Here is a 21,859-nt window from a genome sequence, read left to right on the forward strand (position 1 = left end):
AAACATATAGATTAAAAAAAAAAAACAATTTACTCTACCTTATTTCAAGTTACTTATGAGGAAAATATGAAAATCAGGAAGTACTGACTTTGGAAATGAATTTTTAAAGGTATTTTAATTGTCCTATTTAGGGAAGGCAAACAAAACATAAGTTAAATGTTAGGGGGTGTACCCGGTACTGGTAGGCCAGTGTTCTCCCACTCCCCATCCGATGTGTACATGTGACACATTTCATGCATGCTGATATTCTCAGCAGTGAACTTTGGACACCATGAAATGCAGCCATTTTTAATATTGTTCAAGGCTGCATTCTGGACTGTGAGTCTTATTCAGTGCTCATCAGACCTTTGGCCCTCTACTCACCATGTGAACCCAAACATTTTAAAAATGTCTTTGAGCATTTCCTATAGTGCACACATGTTTCTGCTACTACGCATCTGTATTCCACTGAGGTTGCCTCCTTAATACTCCATTCTGTTAATTTCTAGGCAATTATAGCCCGCATGGCTACCGAAAAGGCCTCCCAGTGCTAAACAACCAAATAGTCCCTATTCCATCCTCGACTCTGAATAGTAAAACTATAAAACAGAAAAAAACTTCAATTAGGCATATAGCCATGCCATTCATCATCTTCCTGAAGTTTAAATAATTTCCGATTTTGCGTAATTGATAAGGAGTTCCAAAGTGTAGGGATCAGATAGCAGGAGCAACCATCACTTCTTGTCTTTCGAACCTTTGGAATCACCAGAGACAATGAATTTGTTGACCCGTATGCCCTTGCAAAAATGTAGGGCTGCAACAAAGTCTGACTCAGTTGAATGTCCTTTTTGTAGTATACCCTATGTGCAATACAAAGGGCCTTAGATTTAATCCTTTGTTCGATTGGTAGCCAGTGTAATGGGGCCAACAAACTCAAGACTGAGTGATGACTAGGAACCTTCAATAGCAGACGGGTAGCAGCATTTTGCACTATCTTCAATCTTTTCACTACGTGTAATGGACATCCAAGATCAAGGGACTTCCCGTAGTTAATACATGCCAGGACATGAGCCTGTACAATTGACCTTAGAAAGGGAAAAGCTACAAGGTCTAATATTGTTTTAAGCAGTGTCAGTATGCCATAGCAGTTCTCTGCAACTTTCCTAGCTTGAGTCTAAGAGGAAAATTTGCAGTTCAACCAAATACTAAGGCTTTTTATGGCAACGTTAGAGGTGGGAGGACTTCCTATAGAGTCCATCCAGCTGTTAAAGCAAGTGCAGCCCACCATGACTTCGATTTTCTCTTTGTTTGAATCCGCAATTATCCATCCATTCTGCTACTACCATCAAACGGGGACCAAGTTGAGTAAGAGACATTACTATTTGGGTGTCATCAGCATAGGTGACTATTGAAAGACCATAAGCTTGTACTATCCCAGCCATAGGGTGCACATAAAGATTAGATAGAGATTCGTTCAATGAGGAGGACAGAGGCACTCCACACTTCAAGGAACACAACTCTGAGTAGCATGGTTTGTCAAATACCTGAAAGCTTCTGTCATCAAAAAGCGACGACAGCCAATTTAGAGGAAGATCTTACACCCACATTACACTGCATTTAGATGTAGTAATATAACTGCTGTGGCTGAGCTCTCTTGATCAGGGATCATTTTGAGCTCCTGCTCAGCTGCAAGCAGTGCAGCCTCCGTGCAGTGTTTCGGTCTAAAACCTGTTTGTGTAGGATCCGCACTGGCGTCAGTTGTACCATTGAGACCTGCCCCGGTTCGATTGTCGACGATCACAACGTCAGTGGTGCCCACAATCGACGTCGACCCCATCCTCATCCCCGATGACTCGGAGTCATACCGGCGTCAGCTGACTCTGCCTCCTTCGATAGGACCTATTTATCCCAGGTTGGATTCTGACCCTTTTCCTTATGGGTACGAATTTGGGGAAGGATTGGAGGGGTCCCTGGACCCTTATTAATACCAGGATGACCCTAACTTGGATTGGGCACAGGAGTTGGGCGAGGCCGGTGGTCTGGATATCTCTTCAGACTCTGGCGTGCTGTCTCCTCCTACCGTGGCTACGGTGGAGGGAGCAACTTTTTCCATGGTGGTCAGTAGAGCGGCTGAAGTCCTCGGCATTGAGCTGCCTACTCTTCGGGTCAGGTCTAATCTCCTGACGGTGGTGCATCAACAAGGGGCTTCTACATCTGAGCCTCTTCTTCCATTCAATGAAGCCGTCACCGATATCCTTTCGGGTACTTGGTCCAGACCCAACACTGGGGCTCCTATGAACAGGACTATTGCACGCCGCTATCGGCCCGCCCTGAATGACCCTAAATTCCTGTCACAACACCCAATGCCTGAGAGCCTCATCATCCAGGCATTCTCATCCTCTGGCGCATTCCCTTCTGCTCCCCGGATAGGGAATCAAAAAGGCTGGAAAACTTTGGGAAGAAGATGTTTTCGTCCTCCAGTCTTGCAATGCAGTCAGTGAACACTACATGCCTTTTGGGCCGCTATACCCACTTTCTGTGGGATACGGTCGCACAAGTTCTGCTGCAGATACGAGAAGAGACCAGGGCTGTCGTCTCCCAAGCTGACACCGATGGGAGAGACATGGAAAAGTTCACAATCAGATGTGGGCTGGACACGACCGACTCTCTAGGTAGATTGGTTGTGACGATGGTGGCCTTGAGGTGCCACGTCTTGTTGCATACATCTGGTTTTTCAGGGGATGTCCAACAAACTCCTACAGACGTGCCCTTTGGCTCCTGTCTCTTTGGAGACAAGGCGGACTCGACTTTGGAGAGGTTCAAGGACTCCCGGGATACAGCCCGGTCCCTCGGCCTTTCCATTGCTCCTCACCCCCAAACAGTCCGCCTTTCACCCCTTTCGTGGCCACAGAAGGGGCTCCCTGTCGTGCCCCTATCCCAGCCACCGCGCCACCCATGGTGTTCAGCTGCTGCGTGGCTTGGGACGTGATATCCCACGTGGGCGTGGGACAGGTAACCAGAGGTCTGCCCAGTCCACCCCTGCCCCTGCTGCAGCCTCCAAACCCTCCTAGTCCGTTCCCTCAGTCCGGTCCAGTTGTCGTCAGGATTCGCCATCACCTGCCCCACTGGGAATCCATCACTGACAGGTGGGTTTTGCAGATTGTGTGAAGGGGCTACTCCCTCCCCTTCGAATCTGCCCCACCAGCCAGGATCATTTAGCACTTCTCCGCCAGGAAGTTGTGGCTCTCTTGGCCAAGGGAGCCATAGAGAGGGTCCCTGCGCCGGAAGTAGGTCGTGGTTGTTATTCCCGCTACTTTCTGGTGCCCAAAAAAGACAACGGCTTAAGTTCTATCCTAGACCTGCAGAACCTCAATCGCTTCCCAAAGAAGGAGAAATTCAAAATGATCACCCTGGCTCAGGTCCTGTCTGCCTTGGACCCAGGAGAGTGGATGGTAGAGTTGGACTTGCAGGACACTTCTTTCCATATTCCCATCCTGCCTGCCCTCAGACGTCCCTTATGATTCATGGTAGGTCACGAGCACTTTCAATTTACCGTGCTCCCCTTTGGCCTTACCAGCGCCCCTCGGTGTTCACGAAGGTGATGGCGGTGGTTGCAGCTCATCTGCGCAGGTTGGGTGTTTCAGTCTTCCCCTATCTCGACGACTGGCTGTTGAAGGGGGACTTGCCCCAGAAAGTCATCTCCTACCTTCAGACTATGGCAAACCTCCTGCACACTCTGGGGGTCACTATAAACGTGCTGAAGACCCTCTCAGATGCTCCCTTTCATTGGAGCTGTTCTAGACAAACTGCAGTTTTGGGCCTATCCTTCCAAAAAGCGAGTCCAAGATATTCAGGCTATGATTCTGATCTTTCAGCCTCTGCCCTGCTATTAACACATGCCAAATGGTATATGCGGGCTCTTCAGTGAGACTTGAAGTTCCAGTGAGTGCAGCATCAGGGAAATCTCTCTGACATGGTCCAGATCTCGGATGGAAGTGTGAAAGACCTTCAGTGGTGGCTTTTGAATCCGCATTGGCTCAACCGCAGATCTCTCTCCCTTCCCCAGCCAGATCTATCCATAGTGACGGATGCGTCACTCCTGGGATGGGGTGGCCACATGGGAGAGGCGGAGATCAGAGGCCTCTGGTCTCCAGTAGAGCCTGGGCTCCGTATCAGTCTTCTGGAACTCCAGGCGATCAGGCTTTCATTGAAAGCATTTGTTCCCTCTCTCAAAGGGAAAGTAGGGCAAGTGTTCACGGACAACACTACCACCATGTGGTACTGCAACAAACAGGGCAGAGTAGGGTCCTGGACCCTCTGTCAAGAGGCACAGCGCCTGTGGACATGACTTGCACATCAGGACATAACCCTGGTGGTTCAACATCTGGCAGGCTCTCTGAACGCCAGAACAGATGAACTCAGCAGTTGATACATAGCCGATCACGAATGGCGTCCGGAGGTGGCGCAAGGTCTCTCTTAGCAGTGGGGAGAGCCTTGGTTAGATCCGTTCGCCTCTGCAGAGAATGTGCAAAGTCAGCTGTTTTCGTCGTTTGGGTTCCCAGGGCAGCACTCTCATGGAGACACTTCATCTCGAGTGGAACTCCAGCCTCCTTTCCCCCTGTACCACTTATGCCCAGAGTTCTCAAGAAGATCAGGAGCGACTGGGCCCAAGTTGTTTTCATGGCTCCGGACTGGGAACAGAGAGTAAGGTATCCAGAGCTATTCAGTATGGCCACCGATTCTCCACTCAGACTGCCTCTTCGGGAGGATCTTCTGCCACCCGAACCTGCCCAATCTCTGCCTTCATGCGTGGAGGTTGCGCAGCGGCAGTTGACGGCTTTTGACCTTCCACCCAATGTCTGCGACGTTATCTTGTCAGCCAGGTGCACCTCCCCCAAAACGGAATATGCCCTTCGGTGGCATGGTGTTCCAACAAATCTGTTGACCTCCCCCTCTGCTCCTCTTTCTGAGGCTTTTTTTTGTTCATTCTTTCTTTAGCCCAGCAGGGCTCTGCTTTGGGAACCTTAAAGGTTATTTATTGGTTATTTCGTCCTTTCTTAGGTGTCATAGGTTGCCTGATCAGCCTTCACTCTTTAAGTCTCCTGTTGTCAGTCAATTCCTTAAGGGTCTCACCTGTTTGTTTCCTCCCACTCAATTCATCATGCCTCAGTGGGACCTCAATCTTGTACTTAATTTCTTAATGTATACTCCTTTTGAGCCGATGCACAATTGTCCGTTACGGCTCCTTACTTTCAAGACAGTTTTTCTTGTTGCCATCACTTCTGCTCGCAGAATGAGTGAGCTTCAGGCTCTTTCTTCAAAGCACCCATACTTTGTCTGTGCACCCTGACAAAGTGGTGTTACTCACTAAGGCTTCCTTCCTTCCCAAGGTCGTTACACCTTTTCATATAGGCCAGTCCATCACCTTGCCTACTTTTTATGAACCTCCAAATCCTTCTCATGAGGAGGAGAGACTCCTCCGTCTGGACCCAAAAAGAGCGTTGGCGTTCTATCTCAATCATAATGAAGATTTCCAAGTGGACGATCAACTTTGTTGGATATGTCGGTGTGAAGAAAGGGAAGGCAGTGCAAAAACTAACCATCTCTCGATGGGTACTTATTTGCCTCAAGATGTGCAACACTTTGGCCAAGAAGCAACCCCCTGCAGGCTTGTTCGCTCATTCCACCAGAGTGACTGCTGCTTCCACTGAATTAGCACACTGAGTTCCTATCCGGGATATCTGCCAAGCAGCTACGTGGGCATGCTTGCACACGTTTACTAAACATTACTGCCTGGACAGTCCAGTCCGTCGGGATGGGTACTTTGGTCTTTCGGTCCTGCAGGACTTTCTAGTATGATCTTGGTTCACAGCCCACCTCTGAGGATGGCATTGCTTGGGTATCTATTGTAAGGTAAGGTATCTGCAACTAGAAGTCTCTCTCATATGTACATGTTAATTACCTTCAGTAATGATATATCTGGTAGAGACATATTCTACTTGCAGTTTCCTTACCGACCCACCCATACTCCCCGCTTGTGAACGGATTTCTTGGGACAGGGCTGCCCCATTCAGGGTCTTAGCTCTGGCGCACCAATCTCTTGTGTTCTTCTCAGCTCTCGCACTGGCGTGGAAACTCGTGAAAAGAAACTGACGTAGCTGTGCTGAGGCGGCCTCCATGTACTACTCCCAACGTCATGACGGTGACTACGACGCCCACTGAGTTGAATGACGCGCAAGGGTATTGCTCGAAGAAAAAAATCTAAGGATCCAGTCTGACGCCAGGGTGTAATTCTAAGGTAAGGAATCTGAAATTAGAATATGTTTCTACCAGATATATTGTTACCAAAGGTAAATAACTTGTACTTTTACCAATAAATGTTTCTAAGAGGATAGAACTACTACACTCCTTAAAGAAAGATATCTGCCTCACTGATGTGTGCCCTACAAAAGGTTGCCGAAGGGTCCCAGACCTGCTCTTCATGATTCGCTTATCAGCTCCATCTCCTTTCCGAGATGTCCCCAAAACCCTTTGTCCAGTATTCTTTAGAATCAAAGGGCCCCATTGAGGTGCACAAAGGCCCTGGCTTTCCACTCCTGTAGCGCTCAGAAATATAGCAATACACATCTGTCTGATGGGCTCCTGTACTTTAACATACATTCTGCAGGAGGCTCTGGGGTTCCCAGTATGAAATACACTGTACCACTTACAGGTACATAGGCATCCTAAGATGCTGCACACACAGATGCATGTAGTCTTCAATGTACTGCACCACCCACAGGCCCACCTACATACCAGCGCACTGTACACAACACTCACGTAGGCCTCCATGTAGTGCAGCCACATGCACACATACGTACCAGTGTGTTGTATAGCAACACACATAGGCCTCCATCTACTGCACCCACAGGCACACACTCAGGCGTCAAACATGCACAAGCTGCCAGAGCTGCTTTCATTCTGATGTAGGCCAACGGTGAGTTAAACACACAACAGTGGAACTTTAATGGAGTGGGCCAGTAGAACTCAGTCCCCTAATGCAGGTAAAATGGCCTGGTCGCATTACTTATTACAAACCGGCATGCTGCCGCCACCACCACCATGCTCAGCTGCTTAGCTCTGGCTAAGGACTGTAGCCATTCACTACTATGAGGACAGTGTGTTGTTTGCTCCTCCTGGTCTAAATTGCAATTCGTGGGACAGGCCTCAGTCATGGCCCACATGTATGCAGGTTGGTGTACCATTAGTGATGTTTTTTGGAAATCAGTTTTAACAAGGATTTCTTTTTCTAGTTTTTCACTCCAAAGAAGTGTTGATAGATTTGACAATTTGAAAGATACAGTACAGGCTTAAAAAGTAATACAAGATACTCTCCCTCTCCCACCTTCAGGTAAACTGAACATGCTCTGGAAAACATCTCTCCGACATCTCAAAACATACCCATCTTCCACTTAACAAGTTGATTCACAGCCCCTCTAAGCATCATGGCGATCAACCAGTCTTAAGGATCTAGAGGATCTTGGGCATCCCAAAGATGCTGTAGAAGTAGGCTAATAATTCACTAAAAGCTGCCACATTTTTCATATTTATAGTTCATCCCATGTTATTTTTTCCATGGCCAACAGGAACCATAGTTTACTGACCCAATCATGTGCCATTGTGATGGTGGTGGGTTTCCATTGTTGTGCAATAGTTTATTTTGCTGCCAGGATCAAATTGGTAGCTATTCTCCTATCTGTATTGGTACATATCTTATAGTACATGGTCTTGAGTGCAGCAGGCACTTAATAGGGTTGGTCAACGTGAGTAACTTAGCTCCCCTTTCAGATGTCTCTGTATCACCTTAAAAAATATTTTCAGCAATGAGCATGAACACAATATGTACTTATTTCCATCTTGGATGCACCTCCTCTATCATAACCCAGGGGTCCAGGGACGCATCCTTTTCAATCTCATAAGTGTTAAATTCCAGAGTGTTCTTTATATGTTGAACAACTCCCTGTTTTGCACACTTCTACACATAGATGGAATATCTGATAAGAGTTTCTGATTTTGTTTCCGTGAGATCCTGTGCTGTAAAATATGTGACTGTCTCTTCATGTTAGACCGCTGCACTCTAGTGTGCCTTGTTGGTAGCAACAGACAGATTTTAGATATGAGACCCTTGTGTGATTCGTAGTTTAGGAAAAATTTCTCCCTGTCAGAGAGAGGTCTAGTGCACGCCATTCTGTTGGTCAGTGGAATGCCCATTGTCCTAACTGCCATAAATGGATACGTTCAGTTCCATTCATCTTAAAGCTCTTCTTGTAGGATTCAAATGTAATTGTTACATCTTTATCAAATAATCTGACAGCCTCCCATTGCCCAAACCTTCAAACTCTCCCTCAAATTCCCACGTGTGAAGCTTGAATTTCAATATATTGAGGTGAATAGTGATGGTTAGGATGTTAAGGTTTGTCACTCCAAGTGGTGTCCCATATTTCCATGGTGGGCCTTAAGATCTCAGATACATAGGAGGCGAGGAGCCTATCTGGTTTAGCTATTCATGGTAAGGCTCATGGTGCCAGCCCTGTTTCTGTGCCATCCAGATGAATCCAATGTCTCTTTTTCAGAAAGGGACTATTAAAAAAATATGTCAATTTGGGAGGCATGATAATGTTTTAAATAAGGAAGCCCCAGTCCTCCCGATCATCTGTGTAAGACTTACCTTTGTCTTCTTCCCTGCTCAGATAAGTCTGTTTCTTGTTGTATGGGTTGCAGTTCTGCTTCTGGCATTCTCACCTGTAGTGCTTGGAAAGACGTACAGTAGCATAGGTAGGACATTCATTTGATGGTCACCACCGGATCAAACCATGAAATATAAAGATTTTGACATTTCCGTATGTCTGCAATGATGGCGTTGAAAAGCCTTTGTTAGTTGCCACATATAGGTCCTATATCCTAGAAGTGACTTGGATCCCTAGATATTTAACCTTATATTTAGTTCATTTAAACAAGGTTTGCAAAGCTAATGCCTTTCCCTCAGGCACAGGCATTCACACTCACAGTAGTTCTGATCTTGCTTGGTTGACCTTGAAGAGACATTGTGCCATATTGTTTAATAAAGTCTTGGACAGATGTTATATATGTATGGGGATTTGTGATCGATGGTAAGATGTCATCCTCAAACAAATGGAGATTGTGGGTTGCCCCCAAAGAACATACTCTTAATTCCTTTTTTTTTTTTTAATGTGAGCAGCCAGAGTCTCGATGGCCAAAATGAAAAAGAAGGGCAAGAGGGGACACCCCTGCTGTGCCCTTTATATAAGAGGAATGGGTCTGATTGGCTCCTATTAACTAGTATTTTTGTGGCTGGTGTCTGGTAATTTGTCGCTATCCATGTTCAGATCCATTGGCGTAAGCCTATCTCTTCATGTACTGGAAGGAGGTATGGCCAACTTGCCCTACCAAATGATTTCTCAGGATCTAGTGTCAGGAGTTTTTGGGAAATCCTCCTAAAGGAGGTTTTTTACTTCATGAGAAGCAGCAGTTGTCAGATAACTGCTGCTGCTTGGCTATCCATACTGGTCTGTATGAATAAGGCGTATGATGTGTGGCATCAAAGATTTGCCAAGATCTTGGTAGAGATCTTGGCATCCGTATTCAGAAGGGCTATAGACTGGTGCCTATCACAACAATATGGTGGTTACCCTCTTTATGTATTAACATATAAATAATTTTTGCCTTTGTCATCATAAGTATAATCGTGCCCATGTCTAAGGAGTTAAACACTGTAATTTAGTTGTGGGACTGGTCCGACTGTAGGATGAATTTGTTAACCCATATTTTCCTGAGGATTTGTTGGCATGCAAATATGCAATGTCCTTCTGAACCTCCTCTTCGGTTATTAGTTCCTCTAATGCCACCTTATTCATGCAGTCAGACATGGTAGTTCATGTACCTGTCAAGTAGCACCAAAACCCAACTGAAAAACTCCCTAGCCCCCCCCCCCCCCCCCCCAACCATCCAACTTCTCTCCACCCTTGTGTCCCAGCGAGAACAGGAGTCAAAAGTCTAACAAAATGGTATGGGGTACACTGTGACCCACATTTCTTAGTCTCTTCCCCCACGTGGGTCCCTCTTACTTGTGGTCATCACTTCAGGTGGTTGGTGCCTAAGGGTGGCAATCAAATAATTCAAGTCTTGAATGGATTATTGTAGAAAAAAGGGAGTTCACACAAGCCTCTACTGAAAATTAGGTTGTCTAGTCTCTTGGGTCCCATTTTGTGGTCCTGGCTAGGGGTAGGTGTACCCCAGAGCCATTTCACATGTTTGTAAGGATCGTGGTCTCTCCTTTCTATACCTTGCTCTTGCTTTGGCCAGTTCGGTCTCTTCTTGTTGTGCAGGTGGTGCTTCACCTTCTGGGCTCAGGATTTCTTTAGCTTCTTCTAGAGCTACAACCGTATGGGATCTGGAGTTACATTGGAACAAAAGTGCAAATGGGAAGGACTAGAACTACCTAATTTATCTCTGTCATAGTTCTGCTGTGATCTGCGCCAGTGAGCGACGTTTGTTGAGGTTATCTTGTGAGATATCTTGGTAGAGATCTACATTCTTATCTTGGAATGTAATTACAACCAGCTGCGTAGCTGCCCTTGTTATTTTGTTCTTAAGGGAAGAAGATGCCAATGTCACTAATGTCCTGGGGCGAGCACCCAGTAAGTCCATGGGAGGCCCCACTCAGCGGTCTCTTAAAATTGCGATATCGAAAGTTGAACCTTCCTGAAGAATTAAACAAAATTGTTGTTTGCAGTAGTCAGTCACATCTGTTTCTCTTCGTTCTGCTCACATTTTTAATCCAGATATTATCATGGCTTGACCAGTCCTCAAGATGAGCCCATCCCTTTATAAGGCCTTTATTTCCTCCTTTGCTTTTGGCTGCTGCTGTTGGCTTTTTTTCCAGTGTCAGAATCATTGCCACAAATCATCCTCATTTGTGAGCGCTCGTTCGCTGAGCACTTGGAAATTGTTTGAAATAATTGATAGAGCCACCGCCATATTCAGATTCAGTGCTTGCATTTGTGTTGTGATCATATTAGCGAATTTGTCATGTAAATCTATCAGACACTTTGCAGGTCCTCTTTAGTGAGCGGCAGTGTCTGTATCTCTGCCAAATTAGAGCAAAGGCTGGTGTCTGCCTGTTCATTTGAAATCATGGGCAAATCCGCATACAACGTTAGGTCTTAAGTACTTGCTATGATTCGCAAGGCCCTTGACTTGTGATGTACTGTTGTGTGCCTGAGGCTGATCTTCCGTTATGGTCACCAGGAGCCCCTCGCTGGTAGCATTAAATAGCTTTGCAAAGCATGAGGTGAACATCAAGGCCCGCATAGGGAAAAGTCACAACAGACAACTCCTTCCAGATGAGATTGTGCTTCCCAATGAGGCCCCACCACAAGTGCTACCAGACATTCATGTGTTCTCCAATATTGGATCTTTCGTACACTCACATACTTGAATCATTCTCCATCGTCGAAGTGGTAGTCCGACTATACAATAAAATGCAGCATTGAAAACCTACATAGAAGTCAATATTAAAGGTCATTTGAAAGGAATCTAAAGCCCAGCCAGTCAGACGACCGCACCCTTTAGAACCCTCATCAGAGGTTGTAGTCCCTCAGATTTTCTTTCGCATGTCATGTGAAGGGAGTCTCCCTGAGTTCTACTTAGTTTGCTTCAAATCAGTTTCTGGAAACTACTACTACTACTACTACTACTACCACCACCACCGCTACCATGTCTGAGACATCTAAAAATCTTCTCTTCTGGCCCCGCAAGACATGTAGAAAGAAAAAGCTTCATGTGGATGATTTCCCCCCCCCCCCCCCCCCCCCCCCCCCCCACCACACACACACACACACACACACACACACACACACACACACACACACACACACACACACACACACACACACACACACACACACACACACACACACACACACACACACACACACACACACACACACACACACACACACACACACACACACACACACACACACACACACACACACACACACACACACACACACACACACACACACACACACACACACACACACACACACACACACACACACACACACACACACACACACACACACACACACACACACACACACACACACACACACACACACACGAAATATCTGTACTGCCTCTACCCCCCAGCACAAGGTAAAAGTCTGTCATACTTTTTCCACCAAACCCTTGAAGGAGGAGGAGAGGAGGCTTCTTCTGTGGCATCAGGGAGCACAGACACAGAGATCTCCATCTTCTGAGGAGGATAGTGACACCTCTTCCACACATTAGAGAGCTCACAAGAGGGAAAGATCCCATAACCAAGGTACATCAGAGAAAGGCCATTATGACATCCCACCATGGGACTGCCAAGGACAGCTCAAAGAAGAAGAAAAGACCAATGTCATCAGAGACTGCCAGAACTGAGCTCAGTACTCCCATCTGTTTAAACTGGAGCTCGTCCTCAAACATCCTCTTCAGATCCATCGACGACAAAGCATAAAACTGCTCTTAAACATCGGTCGATGATAACCTCGCCATCAACAGTAATATCGACAATGGTTACCACAGACTCATTGACTACGGCATCGATTACATTGATGCCTTCCATTTCCAAGCCAACATTGATCCCGTCAACAAAGATATTGTTGTTGATGAAGGCTTTGACAGCCACAGCAACGCTTCCATCTACAACAGCGTTGTCACTGAAGACCCTGCTGACGAGTCTGAAAGTCACACGGCAACTCCAGCTGTTACTACCTGCTTCCATCCACTTAATGACAGTCGTCTACGACACTAAAAGTTACCAAGGCTTTTGTCTTACCTGAACATACCTCACCCAGCAGGGTATCTCCTTTTCCCCCAAGCCATCTTCTAGATGTGGAGGAGTTGGAGGTTGACGGCCCTTTCGGAACATCCCATAGTCCTTCTGAACTCTATCTGCAATACCAGGTGGAAGAGATTAAGGAAAAGGATCAATATTACGAACCGTACTAAAACCCACAGGCATGATATCTTGACAAGCCTAGACATTATGGGCGTCTATACCAGCATTTTGGTGAATCATTTCTCGAGAGGGTGCGGTTCAAGCACCTATGTCTCTGCTTCAGTGTTGAAGGACTGCCATAAAAGGTTTCCTGAACCTCCACAAGAACAGCCCACACTTTTACCTCTGCCTCACAGAACTCCCAAGGCCTATCCCTCCAACTATAATGCCCAGGATGATGCCTTCACCGAACATAGTGCCCTGCAGTGATGATCCATAGTCCTCAGATGATGACGGGGAAGAAGAAGAAATTCTGGACTACCAGCCCACCCATGAAGGATGGGGCATTACCTAATCCCCACTCCAGCACTTCCTACACCACCGCCTGTTGCTCCCCTCCGCAGCCCTCTCCATCACAGTCACAATTTTCCAATTGCCAATATCAGTCAAGCAGGCCGAATTTCTCTATGATTTTAAAGAGCAAACAAAGAAATTGATATAGGCCGTCCCCATTATAGACTATATATGGGAATAGGGTACAAAGATTATGAATAACCCAGCAACTGTAGTGGTGGTTTTGCCTCGCTTAGATAAGAAATACAAGGCCATGGAAGTTTTTCCTGCTTGCCTTATAGGCCATCCCAAGCCAGACTCTATCATTTCGCAAGCGGCTCAATGCTGTTCTAAGAACTCTACTTCTATCTCTGCTCCACCAGACAAGCATTGCAGGTGCTTGGACAACATCTGCCATCACGGTTTGTGCAGCCAACTCCCTGACCACCTTAGGTTGCTACAATAGACCAATGTGGTGTGACATCAGCACCCTCATCAAACTGGTGCTGGAGGACAGAAAATCAGAGGCAAGAAAGATTTTTCAGAAAGGTGAGTGCACATCATTAGAGATCATACTGCACAATGGATAGGGACATAGCCTCCACCTGCTTTTGGCAGCTAGTGGGAGCTACAATGTTGAGATGACTAGATTAGCTCAAAGTGACTGCTTTCCGACCAGAGGTGCAATCCAAAATCTTAGATTAATCCTAAAATAGGAAAACCCTTTTGACAAACACATAGATGATGCTCCGTAAGCCACCAAAATAGACACAGCAAAAACAACAAGTGAGTGATGGACGGAGTGCTGAACATTGTCAAACACTCACCCCCAGTCATAGATCTGGGTTTAATCCATCGTTCTTTTGCTCACCATGCCACCCCAGTTTGGACCCAGCCATATGCAAATCAGTCTTGACCCTGTTCCTCATGGGAACAGTCCAGACCGAACTGCCAAGCCAGGTCCTCACTGGACCGGAAACCAGCATCCTGGACCGGTTTCGGGGTTTCACCCCTCATCAGCCAGGCTAGCTTGAATCCAGTGGCATGGGAAGCACGGGACCCACGTCTGGGCATACCCTTCCCACTTAGGGCGACAAAGCAAAAACAACAAGTGATGGACGGAATGCTGAACATTGTCAAACACTCACCCCCAGTCATAGATCTGGGTTTAATCCATCGTTCTTTTGCTCACCATGCCACCTCAGTTTGGACCCAGCCATATGCAAATCAGTCTTGACCCTGTTTCTCATGGGAACAGTCCAGACCGAACTGCCAAGCTAGGTCCTCACTGGACCGGAAACAAGCATCCTGGACCGGTTTCGGGGTTTCACCCCTCATCAGCCAGGCTAGCTTGAATCCAGTGGCATGGGAAGCACGGGACCCACGTCTGGGCATACCCTTCCCACTTAGGGCGACAAAGCAAAAACAACAAGTGATGGACGGAATGCTGAACATTGTCAAACACTCACCCCCAGTCATAGATCTGGGTTTAATCCATCGTTCTTTTGCTCACCATGCCACCCCAGTTTGGACCCAGCCATATGCAAATCAGTCTTGACCCTGTTCCTCATGGGAACAGTCCAGACCGAACTGCCAAGCCAGGTCCTCACTGGACCGGAAACAAGCATCCTGGACCGGTTTCGGGGTTTCACCCCTCATCAGCCAGGCTAGCTTGAATCCAGTGGCACATGCATAGCTAAATCTATAGGCACTTTACAGTTTCGAAAGCTGCCCTTCATGGTGCCCTTGGAAGAGGCCTCTCAATGTATTGAAGGAGGATACGAGCGCTTCCAACAGTACCAGCCCTTCCAATGACACTATAGGCTGTCTTACCAACAGCCATATTGTCAGCCACCCACGGTGGCATACAACAAACAAGGGCCTAGAAGGAAGCAGACCAACTCCCTGTCCTGGTAGAGACACCAGCTGCAAACAGTGACTTCAACTAGGTAAGGGTTACCTCCAACCCATCACAAATTTGGGTGCAAAGATTGCCAACTACCCCCAGCAATCGCAGTAAATAATAGACAGATGGGTATTAGATCTTGTCACCTACGGTCACACCCTGGAGTTCGAGAGGCCATCAACGACGCCACCAAAAGGAGCACACCCACCTCACCTTCCCTTAGTCAGAAAATAATCCCTCACCATGCTAGCCAAAGGAGCTATAGAAAAAGTTCCCCATCCCCAAAAAGGCAAGGGTTTCTATTCTTGTTTATTCCTGAAAAAAAAAAAAACAGCTGAATGGTGACCCATCCTAGGCCTCCGGACATTAAACATGTTTCTATGGAAACAATCCCTTTGCCTGGTTATGCTCTCCGACATCCTGCATCTCCTAAACCATGGAGACTACATAACAGCTCTGGATTTACAGGATGCATACTTCCACATCCTCATATATCGCAAATACCTACTCATCACTGTAACTGTCATACATTACCTATTCAAAGTCCTCCCAAATGGCCTCAAGTCAGCTCTCTGCATTTTTATCAGATGCCTAGCCCCAGTAGCAGCCTCTCTCAGGAAGGATGGTCATCCGGTATTTCCGTACCTCAGTGACTGGTTAATAAAAGCACCATTGGCACCTTGAGCATCCTAGGCTACAGAGGCTTACCTAATGTTGTTTCACAAACTAGTTCTCACCCTTAATTACCAAAACTCATCAACCACTCCATTCAAGAGGATAATGTTCCTGAGTGCAGCCTTAGATAATGTCCAAGACACAGCCTTTCTATCCTAGGGCAGCCAGCGAAGGCTTAAGGAACTGGATCTCAAACTGTCCAGAAAAAAAGTCTCATTTCAGTATGTCTGTTCAGATCGCTAAACGGCATGTTGTCTTCAGTGATCAATCTGGTCCCTCTTGCACGCCTGAAATGAGACCCTTATAGGAAGAGCTACAAAAAACAATAGATTGAAACAGAAGGATTGTTCGAGGACCTGATGAACATCACACCAGATATGATGGAAGCACTAGCCTGGTGGTCCCAGACCTCCCACTTGTCAGAGGACTTCACCTTTTTGCCTCAAATACCTGACTTAGTAATAACTATGGCTGTCTCCCTGGAGGGCTGTTGCGGTCATTTGTAGGACCTGCAAATTCAAGGAAAGTGGTCTCTGTTCCAAAAGAGCATGTGCATCAATCGCTTGAAGCTCAAAGCCATCTGCTTCTGTCTCCAAGAGTTCCTACCAGGGTCTTCAGTGTTGTTTCACACAGACAATACCACCAGCATGCATTATGTGAACAAGCAAGGGGGTACAAGATGGCTGACGGTTTCCAAGGAAGCTCAGGAAATCTGGAGCTGGCTGACAGCGTCCACTCTGCAGGCCGAACACTTTCTCAGAACAAACAGTCTCTTAGCAGACATACTCAGCAGAACCAAGGGCAGCTGCCATGAGTGGGAGCTGAATCAGGCTGCACTGGACAGGATCTTCTTTCTCTGGGACAAACCAGCATTGGCTTTCTTCACAACAAACAAGGACAGCAGATGCCAGTTCTGTGCAAGTCAGATCTGCACCCAGGGTTGTGTGTTTTTGATCAGATGGTTAAGGATGTATGCATATGCTTTACCCCTCATACATCTGATACTGAAGGTTCTCGGCAAATTGAAAGTGGAGCACTGTCACCTCCTTCTGATAGCCCCCTGGTGGTCCAGACAGCATTGGTTCACAGAGCTGAACTTCTGTCTGGAACCAACCACATTTGCCTGCAAACATCCCAAATCCTTTTTACGATGAGCCAGGGTCAGGTCCTTCATCCAGACCCGACTTCTCTCCACTTAGGTGCATGGCTCGGTGAATTTAATAAATTCAGGATCTGAATATCCTTCAGGATTGCAGAGACAATCTCGTGAAGGCAAAGACGGAAGCAACAATAAAAACATATAAGCTGGAATGGAAATGTTTCTGCTTATGATGCCAGAAATCAGACCTGCATCCTTTACAGGCATCACCTGAGCAGATACTACCCTATCGCCTCTTGATAACTCAGTCATGGTTGGTGCATGCGTCCATTAAAGTACATCTTGCTGCAGTATTAAGATAAAGATGCTCTTCAGTCTCTCTTTTTGTGTTTGAGTAGAATCATCAAACACTTCATTAAGGATTGTTAAGAGTTTTTTTCTCCAGTAAGGGCTTCCACCGCTCCCCCTTGACCGGCACCTGAACATAGTTCAACCTCAACTCATGAAGCCTCCATTCAAACCCTTACACAGAGCAGATCCCAAATTTCTCACATGGAGGTCACATTGTTGCTAGTGTTCACTTCTGCCAGAAGGGTAAGTGAGATACAGGCTTTCACAACTCTGGAACCCTTTTTGTGCCTCATGGAGGATTCTTTAACTCTCAGAACCAATCCAAAATTAATTTCCAAGGTCCCTTTGGATTTTCATCTCAAATAACCTATAATATTACGGACTTTCTTCCCGAATCCACCATCACCAGCGAAAGGTCAATCCATACGCTCCATTTAAAAAAAATGTCTAAAATTCTACTAACATTGCAGTAACTAGTTGAGAAGAACTTACCATCTGTTGGTCTTATATGGACACACTCAAAAGAGTGCTCCAGTCACAAAAGCAACCATTGCTTGTTGGATCTCAGCCGCAGTCCAGTTTTGCCACTCAAAGGCTGGCAAGTCACTCACAGCGAAAACAAGGGCGCACTCAACTAGGGCAGGTACCGGTACCACCTCCACTGCTCTGTTTGCGGGAGTGCCTCTGGAGAAAATCGGTTGTGCTGCAACTTGGAAGAGTGTGTATACATTCACGCAGCATTATTGCCTGGAAACGGTGCAGCGCAGTAATACAGCCATTGGACAGGCCTTGCTACGCCATCTATTTCAATAAGGTGAGCCTCTCTTGGTTTAATCTGTTTGCTTATGTATCATTACATACCTTTTAAGTAAATAGTTTACCTATTTAATTGCATAGTGGTATTTTTTTTCATATATTGTTGCCCACCATCCGCAACTTGTGCTTATGCTATAAAACGTATATAAATATAGTATCTATTTTCTATCCCAATTCAAGCATGTGAATCTAGATCCAACACTGGAGAAGAAAATGAGGCACTTACCTGTAACTGCAGTTATCCAGTATTGGTATCTTTCATAGATTCACACGCAACCCACCCTCCTTTCCATAGAGGCTCCCCTTCTGTCTCCTCTGTATTATATCACTCTTGTGCTAGAAAATCAGAGGGAACAGAGCCTTTGTGATGAGGCTTCTGAAGGGAACTGTTGTTTGATTAGCTGGACTTTGGGTCTTTTCAAATGATGTGAATAAGCTGTTAAAGGGAATACCCTTTAACATTGACATCTATGTAGGTTTTCAATAGTGTTTTTCATTGTACTGTGGGACTCCCACTTTGACGATGCAGAATGATTCAAGTATGTGAATCAATTAAATATATCAACACTGGAGAACTGAACCTACAGGCAAGTAACTTATAACTTATTTTCTTACACTACAATAGGCAGAGGTGTCTCTCCTCTGGTGCATTATTTGCTTCCCTCGGGGTGGGGGGGAAGAGTAGCAGGAGGAGGAGGAGCCTTGTCACTATTGCTATTTGTGTTGGTGGCAACGCTACCAGCAAAACAAGCATTGGCAAAGCATTGTCTCACCTACGCAAGAGCTGTTGGCTTTGCAGGCTAGCGTGGCTGCTGTTCAGCATAGCTAAAAGTTAGTGGCATAGAGAGAAATGGCGAAGAATGGAGTACAGTGTTGTGGAGTGGCAGAAAGTGTTGTTTATTGGAATGACACAGTGTGGAGTTGTGTAGAGTGGCATACACTGAGTGGCATTGAGTAGAGTGGACTGGTGTAGAGTGCATTGTTATAGAGTGTTGCAGAGTATAGTGGTGTAGAGTGCAGTGGCATTGAATTCAACGGTATCCCCTGCAGTTTCTTACGTTAGATAGGTGTACAGTACAGTAGAGTGGAGTGGGGCAGAGGGGTGTCAGTGGTGTAAAGTCAAGTGGCATAGAGTGCAGTGACATAGAGCGGTGCATAGTAGAGTAGCATACTGCTGTGCAGAGTAGACTAAAGTGCCGTAGAGTGGAGTAGCGCAGAGTACAGTATAGTGCAGAGGTTTAGAGTGCATTGTTGTAGAGTGCAGTGATTAATAGTGGAGGGGTACGGAGTGCAGTGGTGTAGGGTGCAGTGGTGTAGTGAAGATTAGAGTGGCATACAGTGGATGGGCGTACAGTGCAGAGACAAAGAATTGAGTGTTCTAGAGTAAAGTGTAGTGGTGTAGGGTGTGTTGGCATAGAGTGCAGTGGCGTAGAGTGCAGTGTTGCAGATTGGCATAGAGTGGAGTGGCAGAGTGGAATTGTGCAGAGAAGACTGGTGTGGCCTCGTCGCGAATGGTGTAGAGTGCAGTGGTGAATGTTGTAGAGTGGTACAGGGTGGAGTAGAAAGGTGTAGTGTAGTGTGAAGTGGCATATAGAGTGCAGTGACGTAGAGTGGGGCAGAGTGCAGTGGCTTGGAGTGGTGCAGAGTAGAATGGAGTTGCGTAGAGCAGAGTATGCATGGTATGATAGCACACTGCCATTACAGACACACATTTTCAATTGAAATGATCAGTTCAATGGCATGTGTGGCTGTAGATACACATGCTGTGTTTACTCCTGCCATCTAGTATTGGGTCTGGAGTATTGCAAGCTGTTTTTCTTTGAAGAAGTATTTGAGTCACAGGATTGAATGACTCCTCCTCTCGGTGATACTACGCCTTGAGCATCGACTCCTTTTGTTAGATTGTTTTCTCTCTGCCATTGGGTTTGGACCTGTGTGTCTTCGCTCTGTCTTTCAACTCGCTCTGGTTCAAAACCTTTCTTTCTGTCTTCTCTTTACAGACGGCATTGTATCTCAATTGTGCATTCCGGTCTTCGCATTCATCTCGACTTGTCAGTCTGGGCACTGATCGAGCACCTTCTGGGGCATCCTTGCCACTCTCTGGTCTACCTCACCACGAGGGACTGGCCATTATGCTGAGCTGATGGAACGAACGGCGTTTTGTTTTTGTCCTTCGTGCCACACTAAATTTCCCCCCACGACCAGCATCTGGTGTGTAACTTGTGCCTCTCCCTGATCACCAGGAAGCTACCTATGATGCCTGCAGATCTGGTCAAACAAAAATATTTGGGACCAAAGAGCTCATCGGCTCGTGATAGCACACAAGACTCTGAATGACACCCGGGAGATCTTTGGGGAGGAACGTGCCCAGAAGGAATCTGAAAAACAAGAAGAGACCTTCTCGATCTAGGACTCTGACTCCAATGTGCAGTCAGATATTTAAGGCCACAAGGTAACATCTGTGCAACCCGTGAGTACTGTGGCCCCTCCTGCCCACCCTAACACTGTCAAAAAGACCCTTGTATAGGTCGCTGGACTGCCACTGCCACCAGGCCATGGCCAGATCAGAAAATCCGTTTCAGCTGCCCCATCCTACGGCTTAGCTTTGAAAACAGCCAAGACATCATCTTCGGCTTTGACCTCCAGCACCTTGGTCCAAGACATTGCATCCGTCTCAAACTGAACTTCGGCTCAGAGCCGACCTGCTACCACCTCAGCCTCGGTGCTGACGGAATTGCATCAACAGAAAACTTTGCTGCCGAAATCCTCGGAGCAGGAAAACTTCAGGCAGTCCTCAGCTACACCTTCTCCCATGGAACCCGTTCTGGAGACTGTAGACGTTCATCAATGCTGCCTCCATATCAGGAGGCTATAGGGCGCATTATTGCTTATCCCCCTGTACTTTTTAGAGAAAAAGCTATCTTTCCAAAAAGCTTTGGATGCTTCTCCACCTCTAAAGGAGGCTACCAAGGGAAGGGCTACCAGCACACCTCACAAGCCTTCTCCACCTCCTCCTCCTTCTCTTCCTGATTCACCTTCTCCACCTCCTCCATCCCCCTTCTTCTCCTCTGCCTCCTTCTCATCCTCGCCCACCTGCTTCACCTATTGCAGGAGAGCATACAGCTCAGGGATCCTCTTTATATGCTTGGGAAGATTTGGGTGGGACACAGCATGACCGAGATCCATGGGACACTTATGACCCTGACCCCCATCCTGACCAATGATCCCGATTTATACCCAGCAAGCCTCTCTCCACAAGAGGATAGTACATCGTACCAGCATGTAGTGGCAAGGGCATCCGCTTTCCACAATGTGGAGCTACATAGGGACCCAATTGAACAGGATTTGCTATTTTATATGCCCACATCTAACCACAGGGATACCCAATTCCTCCCTTTGCTGTGTCACGCTGACAACATTTTCAAAGAGTCCGTCTGTTCTAGGGTTATCATCCCTAGAGTAGACCAGTAACATAAGCCTGCTTCCTCAGATCCAGTATATATTAGGTCACAGGTCTCCGGATTCTATAGTAGCCACCCCTGCATGAAAATGTGCCAATACCCAGGCCACAGGGGACTCCTCCCCATGACAAGGAGAGTAATAAAATAGATGCTGCTGGCAAAAGAGTGGCTGCACAGGCAGCTGACCATTT

At 46.6% G+C, this 21,859-nt stretch overlaps 1 protein-coding gene and 1 long non-coding RNA gene across 5 annotated transcripts in view; one reads left to right on the plus strand and one right to left on the minus strand.

Annotated features, from left to right (window-relative positions):
• The window catches only part of KLHL21 (kelch like family member 21), a 146,279-nt gene that overhangs the window by 45,144 nt on the left and 79,276 nt on the right, over nucleotides 1–21,859 (plus strand). The gene's annotated exons all lie outside the window — the stretch shown is intronic.
• Nucleotides 1–21,859, minus strand: part of LOC138300623 (uncharacterized) — a 154,684-nt gene that overhangs the window by 19,643 nt on the left and 113,182 nt on the right. For all 3 annotated transcript variants that reach the window (XR_011204977.1, XR_011204975.1, XR_011204976.1), the window contains exon 3: nucleotides 12,866–12,981. This is a non-coding gene — a long non-coding RNA (uncharacterized lncRNA). The remainder of the gene's footprint in view (nucleotides 1–12,865; nucleotides 12,982–21,859) is intronic.

This window comes from Pleurodeles waltl, chromosome 6 (assembly GCF_031143425.1).
Source record: "Pleurodeles waltl isolate 20211129_DDA chromosome 6, aPleWal1.hap1.20221129, whole genome shotgun sequence".
In the NCBI taxonomy this organism is placed as follows: Eukaryota; Metazoa; Chordata; class Amphibia; order Caudata; family Salamandridae; genus Pleurodeles; species Pleurodeles waltl.